This window comes from Xenopus tropicalis, chromosome 5 (genome assembly GCF_000004195.4).
Source record: "Xenopus tropicalis strain Nigerian chromosome 5, UCB_Xtro_10.0, whole genome shotgun sequence".
Taxonomy (NCBI): Eukaryota; Metazoa; Chordata; class Amphibia; order Anura; family Pipidae; genus Xenopus; species Xenopus tropicalis.
This window is the reverse complement of record NC_030681.2, coordinates 66,282,624-66,296,249: the sequence shown is the minus strand read 5'-3', so window position 1 is coordinate 66,296,249 and position 13,626 is coordinate 66,282,624.

The window sequence follows — 13,626 nt, the reverse complement described above, 5'->3', positions numbered from 1 at the left end:
GGAAGGTACCCAGCCGCAATTTTTTTTCCCAGAAGGGAATACCACACCTGTACCAGCATGTGCAGAGCCAAGTCACCGAATCTCTGTCATTTAGTGTTGGGGCAAAGGTCCATATGACTACTGACACATGGTCCTCCAAGCATGGTCAGGGCAGGTATGTCACCTACACTGCCCACTGGGTGAATCTGGTTATAGCTGGGAAGCAGGGAATGCGTGGTTCAACAACAGTGGAGTTGGTGTCACCTCCACGGGTTGCATGCGGGTCTGCCACCACCTCTACTCCTCCTTTGCTCTCTAACTCGTCTTCTAAGTCATCTTCTAACTCGTCTTCTAACTTGGCTTCTTCCTCGGCTTCTTCCTCCTCTGCTGCTGTGTCCTTCTCCACACCTGTGCACCCCCAGCTTCCCATAGGCTATTCGACGTGCCAGGTACGCCGTTGTCATGCTGTCTTGGGCATGACGTGCCTGGAAAGCAAAAACCATACTGGATCTGCACTCCTGTCATCTCTGCACTCACAGGCCGATCGGTGGCTGACCCCACACCAACTGAAAATTGGAAAAGTGGTGTGTGACAACGGAAGCAATCTGTTGGCAGCACTTAGACTGGGCAATTTAACACATGTGCCCTGCATGGCACATGTTTTAAATTTAATAGTCCAACGGTTTGTCTCAAAGTACCCAGGATTGCAGGACATTCTCAGGCAGTCCAGGAAGGTGTCTGGCCATTTCAGACGTTCCTACACAGCCATGGCACGCCTTGCTGACATTCAGCGGCGGCACAACTTGCCAGTCAGGCGTTTAATTTGTGACAGCCAGACTCGCTGGAATTCAACGCTCCTCATGTTTGAACGTCTGCTGCAACAACAAAGAGCCATTAACGAATATCTATTTGAACTGGGTGGTAGGACTGGATCTGCAGAGCTGGGGATTTTTTTCCCCCATTACTGGGTGCTTATGCGTGATGCCTGCAGGCTCATGCGCCCTTTTGACGAGGTCACAAATATGGTTAGTCGCACTGAAGGCACCATCAGCGACCTAGTACCCTTTGTGTTCTTCCTGGAGCGTGCCGTGCGACGAGTGACAGATGAGGCCGTAGACCAGCGTGACCAGGAGCAGGAAGAGCATGATTTCTGGGCGGAATCACCAGAACGTTCCCAGGCACCTGCTGCAACGCAGGGAGAGCTGTCAGAAGTGGAGTCAGAGGAGGAAGGTGGCTTTATGGAGGCGGAAGACCAACAGGAGCAGGCTTCCCGGGGGGCTTGTGGTCACCTTTTGGGGAGCCCTGGTCTTGTACGTGGCTGGGGGGAGGAGACGGTGGTGGATGAGGACGTAGTCCTTGATAACGAGGAAGGGGAGATGGATACCTCTGCATCCAACCTTGTGAGAATGGGGTCTTTCATGCTGTCATGCCTGTTGAAGGACCCCCGTATCAAGAGGCTTAAGGAGAAGGACCTGTACTGGGTGGCAACGCTACTAGACCCTCGTTACAAGCATAAAGTGGCAGAAATGTTACCAACGTACCACAAGTCCGAAAGGATGCTGCATTTCCAAACCAACCTGCAAAACATGTTGTACAATGCTTTTAAGGGTGATGTCACTCCACATTCCAGGGGCAGGGCTGCCGGTAATCCTCCCACGAGCACACCTGCAAGGACAATGCACTTTGGCCACTCTGTAACGTCAGACGTGCAAAGTTTTTTCAGTCCAAGGCAGCGCCAGAACCCTTCTGGATCCACCCTCAGAGAATGCCTCGACCGGCAGGTAGCGGACTACCTGGCATTAACTGCAGATATCGACACTCTGAGGAGCGATGAACCCCTGGACTACTGGGTGCGCAGGCTTGATCTGTGGCCAGAGCTGTCACAATTTGCCATAAACCTCTTGTCTTGCCCCGCCTCAAGTGTCCTCTCAGAAAGGACCTTCAGTGCAGCAGGAGGGATTGTAACTGAGAAGAGAACTCGCCTAGGTCACAAAAGTGTGGATTACCTGACCTTTATTAAAATGAATGAGGCATGGATCTCGGAGGGTTACTGCACGCCGGAAGACTTGTTCTGACTGCCCATGCAGCTGTCCTTCTCTGCAAGTCGCTTGACACCACTCACAGCTGTCCTTTAGCGTCCTCCTCCTCCACCGTACAAACTAGGGTGCAAATCCTACTGGTTTGAGGCATGGATCTCAGAGGGTTACTGCACGCTGGAAGACTTGTTCTGACTGCCCATGCAGCTGTCCTTCTCTGCAAGTCGCTTGACACCACTCACAGCTGTCCTTTAGCGTCCTCTTCCACCACCGTACAAACTAGGGTGCAAATCCTACTGGTTTGAGGCATGGATCTCAGAGGGTTACTGCACGCCGGAAGACTTGTTCTGACTCCCCATGCAGCTGACCTTCTCTGCACGCCGCATGACTCCACACACAGCTGTCCTTTAGCGTCCTCCTTTTTGAACAGGTAAATCCTGAGTTTTTCTGGCCTCTGTGCTTCAGTGGCTGCGACAAAAAAAACATAATTTTTCAGGAATGTACACATGCCTGATTTTTCAGGGTTCTGCAACAGCGGCAAAATTGTATCTTTTATGGTCACCGCAGGTGATCAATAAAGTAGTCCAAAACTGGGCCCGCACTGCAGAATCAGTGTTTTTTGGTTCACTTCACTGACATTGAATTGCCTCTGCCTGACCGTGCACGTGCGCACAAGCACGGTGACTGCTAAACACACCACTACAGAAATATTCCCATCGACAGGACGAACATCCTGGAGGTGACAAGCAACTAGTAAAAACTATTATTCGCTCACTTGACGGTATCATTAAAGCTTTTTGGGTTTTTTTTCGTTGCAGTAAACGCGGCGTTTTGTCTTTGTGTGTGAACCGGCCCTAACCTTTACACGACTTGATTGGCATGTAGACGCCGGACGTTTTAAAGCAGTTTATTATACAAGTTTAGGAATGTAGTGTGATTTGTGCCCTTTACAGCACAAAACGCAACGCTGTGTCAAAAACGTATTTTTCAGAGACATTTTTGCCCTTGATCCCCCTCCAGCATGTCACTGTCCAGGTCGTGGCACCCTTTAAACAACTTTAAAATCAGTTTTCTGGCCAGAAATGGCTTTTCTAGGTTTTAAAGTTCGCCTTCCCATTGAAGTCTATGGGGTTCGCAAAGTTCGCGAACGTTCGCACTTTTTGGCGGAAGTTCGCGAACGGGTTCGCGAACTTTTTTTGCGAGGTTCGCTACATCTCTATATATAACTATGTAACCTATGACCTTTTCACTACCTATTATCCAAGTGTTGTGTGGCAGGTAAAAACAATCTTATCTTTCCCCTCTACTTGTCCCTGTTTGGAATGGAAATCTTTGTGAAAGTGAATCTTATTTTTTTTAATCCCTAGTCTCCAGTAGTGCGAGTGGTAACACTTCAGGATCAAAAAGTCAGCTGAAAAACTTTTCTAATGTAAAAGGCAACCACATTTGTCCTTTAATTTGAACATGGCCATAGTAATATAAGTAAGCATAAAACAGTGAGTTATATATGAAGTCCACTTGCAAACCTAGTGAGACTCATGTGAATTTCTTAATCTTCATACTGGGGAGTAAACTGTTTTCATATAGAGCCCTGCAATACAGTTGCCATGGTAATTCTGTGGAAGCTATGCAAAGATATGCACCGAATGACCGAATGTTTTTCCAGTAGTGACATTGTAACTGGGTGAGTTAGTTATTGTCTATGATAAACGTGTTGCTTTGGTGAAAAAAAGTTACATAATCACTTCTGAGTTAGGCCAATTACTGATGTAAAGGTAAAAATGTAAATAGCTCAAACTTAGTAGAAATATGAATTTAAAAAGTTATCTTCTAGGAGTGCAAACATACTAAGAGAGTGAGAGATTTTTTTAAACTGACATTCATTGCATTTGACAATAAATCACTGAATACTTTTATAATGTTTCAAAACAGTCACTGTTCTTAGCCCTATAAAGTGCAAGGCTTTTTTTTATAATTTCTTGTAACATTATATAAAGTTCTAAATTGACATATTTCTTTTAAGTTTGACATAAAAGACTTATCAAATGACTACTTTCACATGTTTCCAGTTCTAAATTGAGGACAAGGAATCAGAATGACAGATTTTTCCAGTGAGCCTAAAGTAAACAAAGGGAAAAGGAAAGGATCTCTGAATGCTTTCTCTAGAGAGCAGTAAAGTCAATAGCATTGTCCATTAAACCAATGACAAAGATTTTTTATTGAGTTTCTTTCCCACATGTGAAATTGCCTACAGTATTTCTATCTCTTTCTCTTTTTTTCAATGACAAGCTCTTGTGTCATGGTCCATGTAGACTTCATTATTAAACCTTTCAATCAACGCTTAAGGGCAAATAAATCATTGAAAATTCTGCCATAACAAATTAATATGTTCTACTTTACCTATATTTAATTAGCAATGTGTGTTTTTACTTAAGTATTTATAAATATATTTATATTATGAAGTACTATAACAATTTTCATTCTTGTGACAGATGTTTTGTTGTTTTTGTCTTTTAGGTTCTCATGCTGGAGGGATTTAATAGAGTGGGATGAAGAGCTGTACTTATTTAGTCCCCAGGGAGGAAAGGCTTATAATGATTCAAAACAGGTTTATTTGGCCATTTACTCACTTATTACAAATAAGCCACCATTCCTCAAATGTGCTATATTCGGAATTCTGACTTTCCTTTTTGATGTTAACTTTATTCTATATCTATTTTATGCTGGTTAATTTCTTTCATATAGGGAATTTATATATAATATATCTTCAGGAAACAGAACTTCTAATTCAATACAATATCCTTAATTTAGAGTAAGTTTTTCAGTATTTTACTGATGATTGAATTCTGTTTTGAGTCATTCATTTATGTTTTGTGTAATTTAAACTGCTCTAATGACTTGATTAGTTGTTAACTTTTTACCATACTCAATGGATATGAAATAAGGTCTAAACTTGGATTTGCATATAAAAAACAGCATATTTAAAAAAAAAAATATTGTTGTCATTGTAATATTCAGTAACTTGGGATAATATAATAAAATGTTGTTGCAATCAACCTCAGGTAGCATTTACTGGTCACCTATTAAAAAGCAAACATCTTTTTGGTTGCCATGGGTTGCTGCATGTGGAAAAACTTAGTACATTTTATTACCTATGGACATATGACATCCTCAAAATCCCACTGTTGACTATGATATATGGCTGCCAAAAATGTAAAGAGCTACAAAATGGACTGGGTTTTCCATAGGTGTTATGCCCTTTAGGCAAGTCCATGGGCTTTAGTAAAAAAAAAATAGCATTTTATGTTGAAGTGTAGCTCACATTTGCAATCTGCATTATTCCCAGGTTTCAGTTGTGTATACTTTGTGTAAACCTTGTTAACGTAATGGTTTTACGGGCTAGATTATATATCATTTTCAAGCTGAATTCTATGACATTTTAATAGGGCTTTTCTGTCTGCAAAGCAAGGTTGCAGAGTTGGCAAACAAAGATACTTGTGGGAGGAACAGCTTATTTTATATCTTCCCTGAAATGGGGTTTCTTATTTACAATCCAAATATAAGAGTAAAGAATGGAACAGAGCAGATGTTAAGAACCAGGCACTGAAAATGCCCCAAGCAGGTCATAAATATATATTTCAGCTATCTTATATGTATTATCTAAGACTCAAATGAACACAAAAACTTGCTGATACTTTGTATAGACTGCAAAGCTGATGATAAGCACAACACAATTAATTATCTGAACATACTGGTTCATTGTTTTATATATGGGTTCATTTTTTCACATGGGTTAATTTTTTAGGGGCCGGGGGAGTTCTGCAGGGGAAGCCCCCAAAAGAAAATCAATCAAGTAATCTATAATTTAGGTACGCAGGTTGAGATCTCTCTTTTGAGTAGAGGGCTATGCTTTGTACTGGTTTCCAATTGCATTTAGTTGCATTTAGTTTAAACTGGAAGTTGATCTATAACTAGAAGTTGAGATGAGACAATGTGATTATTATAAGACAAATAAGCCAGAATTACCAGTGGAGAGGTTTTGTCCTAAAAGCACATTTGACCTGCCCAATACAGCAAATTTGATTAAAATCTTTAGTGCTATTGTTAAAAGGAATGTCCAGAAGTTGTTTAAAAACAATCTAAAATCACCCTCAAGGCTTTATAAGATTTACCCACAAACAGCCACTAAAATGCGTTGGAGAATATGTGGACAGGAAGGGACTTGTGCTGCCCCACAGCATCAAGTTGTGTTTAAAGTTAATTGTTCATATGTATTTTCATTGTTACTCTGCCACCTAGTGACCAAGGTCATATTGCAACTTGTTTATTTCTAAGTCTGTATACCCTCCCATTCCCTTCCTTATGTGTGATGTCAGTTCCTCCCATCATGCCATTCATGTTCCTGCTTCCCATGTGTAAGGAGCTACTCCAGGGCTTGGGAAAGGAATATTCCTTTTGACTTCCAACATTTGGTCATCCACTCCAGCATTTGTCCATCCACCCCATCATTTGTTCACCCACAACAAGTAAAGAACCTTTTGTGGATTCCAAGTGTCTGGTGACTTCTGCTCTCTGGCAAAGATTGCCCACGGTGGTTTTGCCCAGCTCCATACAGGCCCAGGGAGAGAGGTCCCAGGGGAAACTCAGCCATTATCACAGCAATAGGAGTCAGGGTAGGACTCTTGTGCACACTTGGTGGAACTGCCCTAAAATACAAAAAGACTGGCAAGAAGTATTTGATTTAACAAGCTGTGTAATTAAGCAATCCACTCACCTTCAATAACTCTTCTGAATTTGGATTTGGACTTTCTGAAATTTTCCAACAAACTCCTTGTATATATATATATATAATCTGCAGTTTGGTCATTTCCATGTGGAACCAAACTTTTAATTATAATCTTATAAACGGCACGTTCCTACATCAGTATGCTCCATTTATAAGCTAGAGCTTACTGCTGCTTCTGCTCTCTCCTTGCAGCTCTTCCTCCACTCTTGCCCCCCTTCTATTTTCTTAGCTCATAATTACTTAGCACAGTACGCTTCTCCTTTCGCACTCTCTCCCCCCCCCCGCTACAGTCCCACTTTACTTCAATGTCAGGTCTTCGTCTTCCTGCCCCTACATGTTCTCTCTCTCTCTCTCTGGCTCTCCTTTGCTATCATTCCCCATCATGCGGCCCCTCTCTGGTTTTGCTCCTCCTTTCCTCCCCACCCATCATCTCAAATTTTCAACTTTAAAAATTTCGATATATATTGTCTCAAAAAATTCAGATTTAAACGGACATTTGTTTCCACGAATCCTCTTTATTTTTCCCAAACTGGAATTGCTCCAAAAGTGTGTGAAACAGAAAACAGCAATGGGATTAAATTCCCCTTGAAACTGGGTGAAAAAGAAAACAATGAGGTGTTTAACTTTCCCTTAAAATGTGTCAAGGACAGGATGTCACAGACTATTTTATTCTTCTACTATTCTAAGCCTCTGTAGGACTCAACAGATCAAACCTCATGATTTTTTTTTATGACAACAAAAAAAGTTAACAAAATGCTAATAAATCATGAATTATGGGTGTTTATTTAGAAAAATACAAATTTCGTGAAAAAATATAGAAAAATATAGAAAAAATCATGTACTGGAGAAAACCCATTCATAAATCTCGAAAATATTTACACATAAACCACCCCCTCAAATTTTCTCAAAATAGCTTAGTAAATGTGTCCCTCTCCGGTCTCACGCCCCCTCCCTTCTCCAGTTTTGCTGCCCCTCCAACCTTCTCTGTCTCTTTAAAGGAGAAGGAAAGTCATTTTGGAATTTTACTGCCAATAGATTTGCCACATTAGTGCCACCTAGAACAATATATTTCTTCTGCAGCAACCATTACTATACCTGAGTAAACAGCTTTAGAAGCTTTCTCCAGTTGCTTAAATAGCAGCTGCCATTTTAAGTAGCTTCCTTCCTACAGCTCTAGCCGTTATAGCTGAGATCACACATGCCTAAGGGAGGGGAGAGGGAGTTCTTAGAATTCTGACGGGAGGGGAGAGCAGGAGACGGGAGAGAGGAGAGAACTGCGCATACTCTGGCCAGGGGAATTAAGGATGTTTTAGGAGACATGAAGTCAGACCCTGCAACATCATGTTTACAAAAAAGAGACAAGAAAGCCTGTGTTTCTTTTGATAGAGGGCAGCATTACTGTAAGTGCTTATGGCTGTATTTACATAGACCTTTCTGATAAAGCTTACTTAGTTTTTACCTTTCCTTCTCCTTTAACCTGCTGAACTTATAACATCGCACAGGGCAGGCTGGAAGGAAAGGAGCAGATATGAAAGCAGAGGGAATTCAAATACAGGTGCTTATTACCAAAAGAAGGGACTACTTCTTCACACTTCAGTCTATTTTGTGATTGTGCCCATTGATTAATTCAGTTTTCATATTGTGATTCATTGTGATGACACACTTTAGTCTATTTTATGTTTGTGCCCCTTGTGCTTGAATTTTTTTTTTATATTGTGATTCACAATATAAAGAACTGAATTAATCAAGGGATACATACACAAAATAGATTAAAGTGTGTCATTTTGAAGAACACAGAACAAAGCCATAGATCTTCAGGGAGTAATAAACTGCCCACAGAAACTGTAGATTATAATGCATAATGTACCCCCTACTGTAATTTACAAAGATATAAGAAGTCACCTTAGCCTGCGGCCTCGTGCTTTAATATGGTCACATAAGTCCATTGTGTAAATTGTGGTGATATAATTGTATGGTGATATGATTGTATGCCTTCCATTTTAATTATTTGGTGTGTATGTTCTTATGCAGAATGTTATTTATAACTGAATTTTGATTATTTGCTTTGGGATAGTTAAAATTGACCTTTGGACTTAGTATTTCATAAGGCCAGTAGATGGAGTATGTACATACACTATAACTAATGGTTGCGTGTGATGTAACCATTTTATACTATGTATATATACTGTATATATATATATATACTGTATATATATATATATATATATATATATATACAGTGGAGGAAATAATTATTTGACCCCTCACTGATTTTGTAAGTTTGTCCAATGACAAAGAAATGAAAAGTCTCAGAACAGTATCATTTCAATGGTAGGTTTATTTTAACAGTGGCAGATAGCACATCAAAAGGAAAATCGAAAAAATAACTTTAAATAAAAGATAGCAACTGATTTGCATTTCATTGAGTGAAATAAGTTTTTGAACCCTCTAACAAAAAAAGACTTAATACTTAGTGGAAAAACCCTTGTTTGCAAGCACAGAGGTCAAACGTTTCTTGTAATTGATGACCAAGTTTGCGCACATTTTAGGAGGAATGTTGGTCCACTCCTCTTTGCAGATCATCTCTAAATCCCTAAGGTTTCGAGGCTGTCTCTGTGCAACTCTGAGCTTGAGCTCCCTCCATAGGTTTTCTATTGGATTAAGGTCCGGAGACTGACTAGGCCACTCCATGACCTTAATGTGCTTCTTCTTGAGCCACTCCTTTGTTGCCTTTGCTGTATGTTTTGGGTCATTGTCGTGCTGGAACACCCATCCACGACCCATTTTTAGTTTCCTGGCAGAGGGAAGGAGGTTGTCGTTCAGGATTTCACGATACATGGCTCCGTCCATTTTCCCGTTAATGCGAATAAGTTGTCCTGTGCCCTTAGCAGAAAAACACCCCCAAAGCAAAATGTTTCCACCCCCATGCTTGACGGTGGGGACGGTGTTTTGGGGGTCATAGGCAGCATTTTTCTTCCTCCAAACACAGCGAGTTGAGTTAATGCCAAAGAGCTCTATTTTGGTCTCATCAGACCACAGCACCTTCTCCCAGTCACTCACAGAATCATTCAGGTGTTCATTGGCAAACTTCAGACGGGCCTGCACATGTGCCTTCTTGAGCAGGGGGACCTTGCGAGCCCTGCAGGATTTTAATCCATTGCGGTGTAATGTGTTTCCAATGGTTTTCTTGGTGACCTGCTAATTTGAGGTCATTAACTAACTCCTCCCGTGTAGTTCTAGGATGCTTTTTCACCTTTCTCAGAATCATTGACACCCCACGAGGTGAGATCTTGCGTGGAGCCCCAGAGCGAGGTCGATTGATGGTCATTTTGTGCTCCTTCCATTTTCGAACAATCGCACCAACAGTTGTCACCTTCTCTCCCAGCTTCTTGCTAATGGTTTTGTAGCCCATTCCAGCCTTGTGCAGCTCTACAATTTTGTCTCTGACATCCTTGGACAGCTCTTTGGTCTTTCCCATGTTGGAGAGTTTGGAGTCTGCTTGATTGATTGATTCTGTGGACAGGTGTCTTTTATACAGGTGACTAGTTAAGACAGGTGTCCTTAATGAGGTTGACTAATTGAGTAGAAGTGTCTAACCACTCTGTGGGAGCCAGAACTCTTAATGGTTGGTAGGGGTTCAAAAACTTATTTCACTCAATGAAATGCAAATCAGTTGCTATCTTTTATTTAAAGTTATTTTTTCGATTTTCCTTTTGATGTGCTATCTGCCACTGTTAAAATAAACCTACCATTGAAATGATACTGTTCTGAGACTGTTCAGTGAGGGGTCAAATAATTATTTCCTCCACTGTATATATATATATATATATATATATATATATATATATATGTTATTTTGCTGTCACTAAGTTTGACAGATTTACATGTATCTATGCAAACTGTTACTTTTATCACATTTATTGGTTACACTGTTGCAATTTTAATAGGTAAGTTTGTTGGACATACTCTCATTGTAACTTTTGGATGCAGCATTGCACTTGAAATAGTTATCTGTGGGCTTGAGAAATCTTGTGTGCTCACTTATGTTATACATCCTGACAAAGGTCCCAGGCAGATCGAAATGCATTGATGTTTATGGCAGCTTGATCTTGATGGAATAAAAAAAATAATTGTTTATCTTTTGCAATCAACTGTGTATAACTACTGACGCTTTCCAGTCTAAACCCATCTAACATTAGCCATACTTCAGAAAACTAAACACTTACCTTTCTTTCAGACAATCTTTACTTACCTGTGTCATATTTCTTCTCCCGTTGCTACTGAAGATCAATGTGGGCAATGTCCTCAAGTCTGACATCACAGCAGCAATGGGAAAAGATATGTCAAGATCTGACACAGGTAGGCAAAGTAAGGCAGGAAGTGAGGGGCAAGGATTTTGTTAAAAGAATTAATAGCTGTCACTCAACATTTAATCAACAGGAAAGCGGGTAGAGCTACAAACTAGGAAATCCTTGTATAAGAGTCAGGTAACTGCTAGGTTGCATAGTGTAGTGATCTTTGAAGGAAATGTTACAAGGTAGTCAGACAGCATTTTTAAAAGTAGACATCTTGTTTGAATATCAGAGCTAAGTAGTAATGAGCGAATCTGTCCCATTCCACAAATGCTGAAAAATTTTGAAATGGCGAAAAATTTTCAAAACACAGCCACCACTTGAATTTTGATGTGCGAAACTTTTTTTATATGACCGCAACTTTTTTTTTTTTATGCAACCATGATTTGTTTGTTTGCGGAATTTTGCAGTGAATCCATGCCTTCTGAAATATTCCGCACATCACTAGTGCTAAGAAGAAAATCATACTCATTCTATATTCCTAGTAATTATATTGTCTATGTATCATCACTGTTGTTATTTCATTTTAACATCAGCCCCTCTGGTATTAGTATTATTAAACTGATTCACATGCAAATCTTTTATTGGGCTTGGTATACATTTTATTTTAATCTCCATTTTTGAGCACAATCCTTAATTTATAACCTTATTTAAATAGAATTAAACATCTAGTTTATATGTTGCATGTTCTGTTCTTCCAAACTTCTATTTAGCTAGGAAAAAGTGGCTAGAAAGAAAGCAATATTTTTGTAAAATATTTTATGTATTTGTCATAAATATAACTATAACAAATCTGTCTGCATTAAACTTATTTCAAATAATTCATGTCTAGTGGATAGAATTTTTTTTTTTCTGTTAATACAGCTGCCTGCTTTTTATTCCCTTATGAGAGAGAATTCTGCAGATAACATACAAATTATGCTTTGCAAATTTAACAAATGCATGTCTGATGTGGAGACCCTATAATATTCTGCCTAACCAACCATGAAAGACAATTAGCTTAAACGGGAATGGAACGGCAGGGGTAGCATTGAACACAGGTGTTCTGGCTTTTACACTAAATGATTTGGACCCTTAAGTTCTGATTTGTTGCTATGCAGTGAAATTTGAGAGGAGGGCAACAGTCAAATTATATTTCCTAAACCATATATTTCCAAACAAGCATTCATATTTTGTACATCTCTGAACAGACCTATGATTAATTGTTTTAATTCCAGACATTTGGACAGTGTTAAGTTAGCAACTGTCCAGGTAATTTTAATACATTTTAAATTCCAGTTCTTATCTCAAATCCCACTAGAAACTTTACTCAGCGAACAGTCTACACAGTGTCAACAGGGTATAATAAACCAGCACAACCATATTTTTTACTGAATTTATGCTGTTGACTTAGTGATCACACCCTGTTCACTAAGTATTTTATTTATGGAACTTTGTAAGCAATAACAGTGACAAGTCTCTAAAAATGTAATTCCCAATAAATATATTTAAATACACACTACTTATTGGATATCATTGACAATGTTAAAATTCTAGTTTCTGCTTACACTCAGTGAGAGCAAATCAAAGCCTGAAGTTTGCCAGTTATCAGGCTAATTGTTTAAGATGTAAATAATATCCTCAATTGGCACTCAGAGAATAATTGCAATGGGCAACAACTTTTGACTTTCATTGAGAACATGCTTAGTTCCTATTTAGAAAAGTAAGTGACTATGCAGGCTACATTTTCATCCCAAATACTGTAGTAAATTACTAAAAGAAATAACTTTTGAGCCAAATATGCCACAGGCAAGGCAGAATTGTTATTTTATCCACAGAAAACATGGAGAATACCGAGGACCTCATCTACTCATCTACACCCCACCACCATCTTATTTTTTGCCTAAAATTGTCAGCGATTGGAAGGCATTAAGAAAGCTCCCATGCCCTATCAGCTTGATGCCAATTATGACATAAATAAGTTGTACACCTGTACTCTAACATGGCTTGAACCTAGCAACAGTTACAAAGATGCTAGATTTAAAAAAAAAAAAAAAAAGACAAAAAAAACCAACTCAATGGACTGGGGGGTGAAGGGCCCCCTGGAGCTGCTGCCCCAGGGGCTCTGTACCCCTCAAGGTCGTGCCGCCACAGTGCCCACTAATCCCCCCCCAACAGGGGCCTCATCCGCTGCCCGACATCCTTCCTTGATCGCGTGTAAATTAAACGCATCAGGGGAGGGACACCTGTGGGCAGGGGAGTGCTGACAGGGGTCGGGTCTGGGCCACTGGGGCCCACTAGGGCTGGGGCCCACCGGGTTTTTTTCCCGGTGTCCCGGCGGCCCAATCCAACTCTGAGTAGTATACAAGTATAAAGCATACATTGCAGCAAACAGCATACTGTACATCAACACAACAATCTACCCAAAGTCATGCTATTCATTAATTATTGTCATAATATGGATAATGAAAAGCCCTTAGCCTGAAAGAAAAAT